This window comes from Petaurus breviceps, unplaced genomic scaffold (genome assembly GCF_028583685.1).
Source record: "Petaurus breviceps papuanus isolate PSGF00001 unplaced genomic scaffold, PetGlider_PUasm1.0 428, whole genome shotgun sequence".
Taxonomy (NCBI): Eukaryota; Metazoa; Chordata; class Mammalia; order Diprotodontia; family Petauridae; genus Petaurus; species Petaurus breviceps.
The window spans coordinates 2,929,862-2,939,113 of record NW_027186331.1 but is presented as its reverse complement, the minus strand read 5'-3'; the positions used below and the strand labels follow the sequence as shown (position 1 = coordinate 2,939,113).

Genomic DNA, 9,252 nt, shown 5'->3' with positions numbered 1-9,252 from the left:
GATGTTCAATAAGTAATGTCTTGCAGCTTAAAGATATCCCCACATTCATAAAGCTTCTCTCCAGTATGGATTGTGATGGTGAATATGTTCTAAGATCCCCTGGATGGCTTTCCAAAATTCATCATTATTCCGAGGATTTCTCTCCTTTTTCTCTCCAAGGCTCAATATATTCAATACATTCTCTGTAAATGGCATTCATTATATTACTATTTTCTCTTCAGTATTAATTTTCTGATGCCCAAGAAGTGTTGTCTTCTAACTGAGAAAGCCTTCCCACACATTCCTAAAGTCTCTCTCGAGTATGAATTTTCTGGTGTTGAGTAAGTCTTGTCTTCCAGCTAAAGCTCTTTCCACATTCAATACATTCATAAGGTTCCTCTCCAGTATGAATTCTCACATGGTAAGTCAGTCCAGCCTTCTGATTAAAGCCCTTTCCACATTCATTACATTTATAAGGTTTCTCTCCAGTATGAATTCTCTCATGTTCAACAAGGTGTGTTCTCTGGCAAAAGCTTTTCCCACATTCATTACATTCATATGGTTTCTCTCCAGTATGATTTTTCTGATGTCCAATAAGTCCTGTCTTCTGTCTGTAGGCTTTCCCACACTCATTACATTCATAAGGTCTCTCTTCAGTATGAATTTTCTGATGTTCAGTAAGTCTGGACTTCTGTCTAAAGGATTTCCCACATTCATTACATTCATAAGGTTTCTTTTCAGAATGACATTTCTGATGTTCAGGGTGAAGGCCCTGCCCCATTCATTACACACAAAAGGTTTTTCTCCACTATGAATTTTCTGATGTTGGGAAAGTTTTGAACTACCTTGAAAGGTCTTTCCACATTCGTTGCACTCATAAAGTTTTCCTCCAGTATGAATTCTCAGATGGTAAGTAAGTCCTGCCTTCTGACTAAAGTCCTTTCCACATTCATTACATTTATAAAGTTTTCCTCCCGTATGAATATTCTGATGTTCAGTAAGTGTTCTCCTCCTCCTAAAGGCTTTACCACAATTATTACATTCATAAGGTTTCTGTCCAATATGAATATTTTGATGTTCAATAAATGATCTCTTCTGCCTGAAGGCTTTCCTACAAATATTACATACATAAGGTTTCCTTCCAGTATGAATTTTCAGATGGTTGGCTAATCCTGCTTTCTGACTAAATTCCTTTCCACATTCATTACATTTATAAGGTTTCTGGCCAGTGTGAATATTCTGATGTTCAATAAGTATCCTCTTCTGCATGGAAGCCTTCCCACATTCATTACATGCATAAGGTTTCTCCCCAGTATGAATTCTCAAATGGTAGGCAAGGTCTATCTTCCGACTGAAGGCCTTTCCACATTCACTACATTCATGCAGTTTCCCTCCTGTATGATTTTTCTGATGTTCAGTAAGTCCTGTTTTCCAGCTGAAGGCCTTTCCACATTCATTACATTTATAAGGTTTTTCTCCAGTATGAATTCTCTGATGTATAATAAGATGTACTTTCTGTCGCAAGGCCTTCCCACATTGATTACATGTATGAGGTTTCTCACCAGTATGAATTCTCTGATGTTGAATAAGTCCTGTCTTCTGACTAAAAGCTTTTCCACATTCATTACATTTGTAATGTTTTACACTAATATGAATTTTCTGAATTTGAGTAATGTGTGTGCTACTGGAGAAGGCCTGGGCACATTCATTACCTAAATGTGCTTTCTCTCTATTATACATATTGTGATTTTCAATAAGCTTGGCATTGTAACTGAAAATTTTCTCATGTGCATTATGCTTAGAAAACATCTTCTTTGAGGAAATTCTGTTTTGTTTATTTGGGTCTGAATACAGTCTGAGGCTCTTTTGGATTTTATCAAATTGATGAAAGAAGCTCTTTCCAACTAATACTTTATGTTGTGGAAAAAATATTGACCCTTGGCAGATACCTCCATTATATTTTTTACATTCGTAGCCTCTTCCTTGACTGGGAGACTTTATTTCAGTCATTTGTACATATCTAGAAAGTTTCTTCTCCTTGTTCTGCTGTTTCTGTAATAAGTCTCCATACTCCTAGGCTTCATCAGACTTGGAGAAATGGAAACAACCCACTGTAATTCTTTCTCAGAATGGTTGTTCCACAGAGAGTCGCATCTTTGGAGTTGAATCCCTGGTTTAAGGCCTAGTGTCCCAATCTGAAAGAAATTTTTTAAAATGTAAATATCCCTTGTAGTCCATGAATTACACTTGGCCTGGGTTCTTTCTCCTCCATCAACAGTAATGCTTCCAAACCAATTACACATTACTCCCCTTCACAGACACTATGGTAGTTCCTTTGAAGCTATATCTATACTTTTTCTCAGATGTGTTAGTGTGGAGGATGCATAAAATGTGCAGATTAGTCTTTTTATTTCTTCTGGTTTTGCTGTGAATTTTGCTTATTTGCTATTTTATTTTCTGCTCCTTTTTTTTTTAACAGACTTGTTACAGATTTATCAATTTTATTAGTCTTTTTGAAGAACCAGCCTTTGTCATTTCTATGGGATATTTTTTGTTTCTACATAATCTATTTGCTCCCTAATTTTTTTAATATCATCTCTTTTATGCTTATTTTAGGTTTGTTAGCTTTCTAATGTTTTCAAATTGCATTTCGTTAATCCTCTTTTTCATTTCTATTTTGTTGATGGGTTGTAAGGATATGATTTTTCCTGAGGATTGCTTTAACTTCATCCCAGAAAATCTGACATGTTTCATCATTATCATTTTCTATGACATAGTTTATTATTTATGTAACATATTCTTTGACATAGTCATTATTTAGGATTTTATCATTAAAGTCTCTCTTTGGGCTTGTATCTTTTGTTTGTAATCCCAGAACGGATTACTTTTTATTGCATTATGTTCTATAAAGGATGTATTCACTATTTCTTCCTTTTTGCAATATTTCTGTGCCCTAGTACATGCTGGATTTTTGTAAAAGCTCCCTGTGTATATGTGTAATTTTTTTTTTTTTGCTATCTGTAGAGAACTTTCAGGAGTTCCCCTGCTCCACTAATGAAATGTTCCCCTCCCCTATATTATTACCTGAAAGGTTACAGGGTAGATAAGCAGGAGGATGTATAAACCTGTTTGGATAGAGAGAACTTTGGGGGTCCCTTGGCCCCACTAAAGGCATATTCCCCTGCCCTATACAATTACCTGCAAAGTTACAGGGCAGATAAGCAGGAGGGCGTGTAATCTTTTTTTTGTTTATGCCTCTGATATGATCTTATGATATTACCCTAATAAATAACTAACCTTAGGCAAGGGTAAATAGTAAACAAGATTAAGAGAGGGTCCTTGTACATTGTCTGCATTCTTTTGGGGTGTCTACATTCTTTTGGGTCACATAGACCCTCTTTTGGGAGGCATATAAACTCTGTGAGCCCCTTGCATCTTTGGCTCTGTATGAAATGATCCTGTAATAAACAGACTATTGATTACACTCATCTCGTTATTCTCACCACTCGTTAGCTCACCAAATGCGCTGGCCACAGTAGCTATCCCTTTTAGAAAATGCTATAAGTCTTGAAACTCTAGTTTCTCCAGCAATTTCTTCAATTCCAAATTTTCTCTTTTATTTTTCTGTTAAGCCTACCCAAAACTGTGAAAGGGACACTGAAGTCTTCTGTCGCTTTTCTGTTACTGTATCTTCTATTAGTTCAGATAATGTTTCCATAATAAATTTGGGTGCTAAGGCATTTAAAGCATATAATTTTATCACTAATATTAGTTTCTTACTTATGGTTCCTTTCAGCAATATGGCTTCCTAATTTGCTTCAAAACCTCTCTCTTCTGGTACTGTGCTCTTCCACTCCCCCAAGTGTGAGTTGCCTTCAGGAGTTCCAACTTTCGTCTTCCTAAGATATAAGTAGACTTTTCAAGCATCAAATTCCCCAGGCAACATTCCCATCTTTCTTCTCAGATTATCTCTCTTCACTCAAGGGCAGAACCTCCTCATGCTACTGAAGCAAGGCATCTCTCTTTTCTCTTTTTTAACTTGTTACTTCTCTTCCTCACCCACTCCTCTATAGGCTATTCATTTTCTGGGCACAGATGTAACCTTTCCCTCATTTGGCTGCCTTTGATTTGACCTAGGCACATCACTCATTCTCCTTTATTCCCTTGATCCTCTCCCCTGTGTATTTTCACTTTCTATGTTCAGAAATTCTGGGCAGTTCTCTCCCACAACTTCTTGTACTATGTTATTAAGGGTTCTTTTTGGGGGAGTTTGGAGGTGGGAGTTTGGTCCTGTCATGTTGTTTGGGAGACCTTTAATACTCAGGTTATCATTACCCATCCTGTCTCTGAGATCAGTGTGTTTTGCTTGCATAGTGCACAGATTTGAATTTAAAGGTATTTTTTGTTTTTCTTCTACATTGTCCAATCCACTGGTCTCTCTTTATTTCTTTGATAAAACTTGTCATCACAAATTTCAGTTTTCCTATTCTGCTTATTAGTTTTGCTGTTCAGGACATAAATTCTGCTCTCATCATTCACCTTCTTTTGACCCACTCAAGGTTCCATGGTCTCCCCAAATTCCACAGGGTCTGCAGACTCCTTGGTATTGGACTGTAGATGTCTGAACTCGTTTACCATATTGGGAAATCGTTTACTTCTGTTCATGATGTTTTCTTTCTTGACTTATATGCTTATGATTTTGGTATTTAGAGTTTTTTATCTGTAATCTTTGGTAATTTATTTTTTTTCTTCCTGTTTTCCCCTATTCAATTTTTGATTCTGTCCCCTCTGATGGCAGTTTTCCTGGCAGCTAGATCATAAACCATCTCAGCCTCCTCCCCACCCTAGGCAATTAATCATTTGCCAGCCTAAATCTCTGACCCGTGTGACTTTTGAGTGGTCAGAACTGGCCCCAACTGGATGTTGTGCACTCTTTCTCAGGTATAGTGGGGTACGGCACACACACACCCCTCCCTGACTACACACACACACACACACACGTGCGCATACACACACATACATGCACGCACACACACATGCACACACACACATACACACACACCATGTCCTGTCCTGCTCCTTCTTCACCTTAGTTTTCAGGTCTGGCAAAAAGAATTCAGAAAAAGTTATTTTAAAGAAATAATTGGAACAAAAGGAGCCTAAAAAAAACACACTTGAAAAACAGTCTGGAGTGGCCTTACAAGCAAATGGTCCATATCCAGTGCTGATTTCATTAGTTTGCATTCATAAAACAATAGAGAAAGAAGCAATGTTCACGCGAGGAGAAGGAGAAGGGCTCATGAGGATCAGGCGAGGCACTTAAATGACAAAAGAAAAAACGCTCTCCTTTCTCGACAGCCTCCTCTGAGACTGGAGAGATGTGCAGGGAGTCCTGGGATGAGCACCTGAGCCTCTTGGAAGCAGCTCATCCCAGACAGAGACAGCTCTGCTCCACAGGGGCCTCAGGAGCTGTGAGAAATCCCGGGCCAAGACTGTCAAAGTCCTTTCTGCAAACAACCAGCTTTGTGTGGCTGGTGACGACTCACCTTCTTTTCACTCACTCACTCACCTGGACAGGTGCTTCCTCGGCCATCTCCCTCTGACAGCCAAAGCACTTCCCCTTGCTCCAAATGGTCAACCACATCTGGTTTGGAAACTGCTAGTCCTGCACATCGAAAATACAAAGATTCCAGTTCAGAAAGCCAGCTCAGAATGTGAGCTGTCTCTCACAGGGAAAAATGGAAATGCCAGGAAGGCCTAAAGAGAGGGACAAAGGACTTCTGAAGCATTCCCTGTCCTGGGCTCTTAGGAAGTACAGGGGAATGCATTAAGGAGTGAACCTGGCCCCAGAAAGGTCCCCCCAAGACCATGGGAACCTTCCATGTCTCTGGTCTTTCTTTACACTGGAACTTTAGGGGAGAATTTCAGACTCGAGGGGAAGAGGAATAACAGAGGAGGGACCTCAGAGACCAATGAACCTGACAATTTCTTTCACCTGGACACAGCAGAAGTATCCTGTCACATGGCTACAAAAGTATGAGCAACCTATAGGTTCTGCATAAGAAATAATAACTGGTAACCACAGGAGAGAAGCCATAGCATTTAGTATGGAAGGAAGCAAAGCTTCTCCAATAGAGAGTCCGAGGTACCAGGGGCAGCCGTCCTCACCCAGCCAGACCAGGTTCCGGTAGTTCTCCAGCATCACGTCCCTGTACAGCTCCTTCTGAGTGGGGTGCAGGTGTCCCCACTCCTCTTGGGTGAAGTCCACAGCCACATCCTGGAAGGTCACTGATTCCTAAAATACCAATGAGATTGCTGTATCTTCAGGTCCCCTTCCCAACAGGAACTCAAGAGGACAATGTTAGTTTCCACAGAATCACACAATTCAAGATGGAAAAGGGCCCTCAGAGGCCATCTACTCCAACCCACACTTGAAAAATGATTCAGCCACCACTTCCTCAACAGGTGGAAAAAGCAACCTCAGCCTGAAACCCTTCAGTGAGGGGGAACACACTGAAACAGCTCCAATTTGTAGGAATCTTTCCCCTATGTTGAACCTCAAGCTACCTCTTGGCAATGTCTCCTCAGCGTTCCTGTTTCTGTTTCTGTAGTGAAGAACAAATTTCATCTTGCTTCTAAACATTGACCCTTCAAACACTTGATGATAGCTCCCCTCTTTTTTCCAGAGTTCCACATCTGCAGGTCTACTCAGCCCTGTGTCTGCCTTCTTCTAGATACTTTTGATTTTGTGTCTACAAGGTTCTAAAAACTGGTTTATGAAAGACAAACTGGTCAACTGTGGTGTGATTCCTGCTCCCGGGGAGACAAAAAACAGGTGGATCCCTTGACTACAGGAGTTCTGAGCTACACCAGGGCAAATGTCAGCCAGGTGTCCCTACCGCCTCCATCACAAATATGGTGACTGAAAATCAGAAGTTTTCATTGCTCCAGTTAATTCAATTCAATAGATCTTTATTAAGTAGCTCCTGTTCAAGGCAACAACACAAAAATACAATGACTAAAGGTCTTTCCTTCAAAGGCCTATAATTTTAGGTGAGGTAGAAAAAAGTACAAGGTGTACATAAGGAAGACAGGGGATGGAAGTGGCCAGTAATACTGGTTGGGGAAAAAAGCCCAAAGCATCAGCAAAAAGCCTCTAAAACAATAAAAGAAACAGACCCAAAAAATGTGCCAATAAAGACAAAAAAGGAGGGAACACAAGTAGGTTGGAAGGAGACCCAGATGAGCAGAGCAACGAAGACACTACCACGGTAGACTGGACATACACATCACAAAGCATCTGGACAGAGGAGGGCTCACAGCTTCACGTGTAGACCTTGTTTTCTGGTCTTCTTTGTACGGAGTAATGCTGTTTTGGGGTGATGATTCTCAAGTTCAATGTAATGGAAAGTTGTATTGTGAGAGAAATGAAATGTTCGACTTTAAAAACAGGATTCTGTTTTTAAAAGTCCATCCACACGGGGTGGCTAGGTGGCACAGTGAATAGAGCACCGGCCCTAGAGTCAGGAGGACCTGAGTTCAAATCTCACCTCAGACACACTTATTAGCCACGTGACCTTGGGCAAGTCACTTAACCCCAATTGCTGTCCTACCCAGCTCCTCCCCAAAAAAAGCAAAAAAAAAAAAGTCAAAAGTACATCCACAGGCTTCAGCAGACTCCCAGGGTTCCGTGTCAGACACAAGGTTTGGAGGAGAGTGTTCCCAATGTCCAGCACTGCAGGAATCCTCCCAGTCCTGTAAAGTACAGGCAGCCGTCCGAGGTACTTTGGCAATAAGGGAAAGAGAAAGCCCCTACGATGTGCCAGATGGGCAGCTAGGTGGCCCAGTGGATGCGGTGCTGGGCTTGAGTTCAAATCCAGCCTCAGACACTTCCCAGCTGTGTGACCCTGGGCAAGTCACTTCACCCTGTTTGCCTCAGTGTCCTCATCTTTAAAATGAGCTGGAGAAGGAAAAGGCAAAATAGTCCAGCATTTTTGCCAAGAAAACCCCCCATGGGGTCACAAAGGATATGACTCAAATGGCTGAATGACAACACGTGCCAGATTCCATGCTAAGTACTGAGAATGCAAAGAAGGGCAGAAGACAGTCCCTGCTCTAAAGGAGCACACAGTCTAATGTACAGGCTGGCCCTGAGTAATGTTTTTTTAGGGGAGGCAGTAGGCCAAATAAACTTGGGATCCTCTGCTCCAGAGTTCTGCTTGATCACTCAAAGTTGTTTTCTTTTGCAGTGTGGTAGTCAGTATATATATATATATATGATGTTTTTCTGGTCCAGAAGATTTAACTCTTTCTCAGTTGCTATAAGCCTTGCTATATTTTTCAGAATATACACCATAATTATTTCTGGTATTTGCCTCCATTAATAGGTAACCATTTTGTTTCCTAGTTTTTGATAAAATAAGAATAGTTTGGTTTTTAAAGAAATTTTTATTGATCTTTTTTGTTCCCAGACTTTAAATTTCCTCTCTCTAATCCTCCCAGAGAGTCATCCCATATAACAAGGAACATTTTAAAGGAGGAAGAGAAAAATCCAGAAACGAACACATTGAAAAAGTCTGAGAATATATGCAGTGTTCTAAAACTCTACCAGCTGCCCAGACGGAGAAGCCAGGTGAGGTGGCTGCTGTCACTGTTGGGGGGTCCTGCTGTTTCTTTGTAGCTTTGTAACCGTGCGTTTTTAATTTCTCTGTGGCTGAACTTTCCATTGACACTGTGTACTCATGTGCACACTCATGTTACTAAATGAAAGGTTATTGAAGGTTTTCCTCGGTCACTGAGAGAAGCCAGTGATCATGGAGCTTGTTTTCTTGGCCCTCCACTCTGCCTCTGTTAATGGGCCTCTTTTGAAGTATCTCTGAATTCGTTCTGTTTGCTGTTTCTTCCAATAGCACAGTAAAATTCTGTTACTTGTGTGTACCGCCATTTGTCTAGCCATTTCTAATCAATGGCCGTCTACTTGGTTTCCAGTTCTTTGATACCACAAAAAGGGCCGCTATATGCAATTTGAAGTGTAAAGACATCTTCTTTTTATCCATGATTTCATCAGGGCATAGTCTCAGCAGCGGAATCTTTGGCTCAAAGCACCATGGACATTCAGGTCACTTTCTTTAAATACAAGACTGCTTTCCAGAAAGGCTGTATTAATTCATAGCCCCACCAACAATGCAAAACTGGGCCCATCTCCCCCAGACCTCTCCTATGTAGATCATTCTCATCTTTACCAATTTGCACAGTGAGAGCCAAGGGCTGTTT

At 40.7% G+C, this 9,252-nt stretch overlaps 1 pseudogene; it reads right to left on the bottom strand.

The window, feature by feature from the left end:
* Positions 1–253: 253 nt before the first annotated feature.
* On the bottom strand, positions 254–8,923 carry LOC138171349 (zinc finger protein 184-like; annotated as a pseudogene).
* Positions 8,924–9,252: the final 329 nt, after the last annotated feature.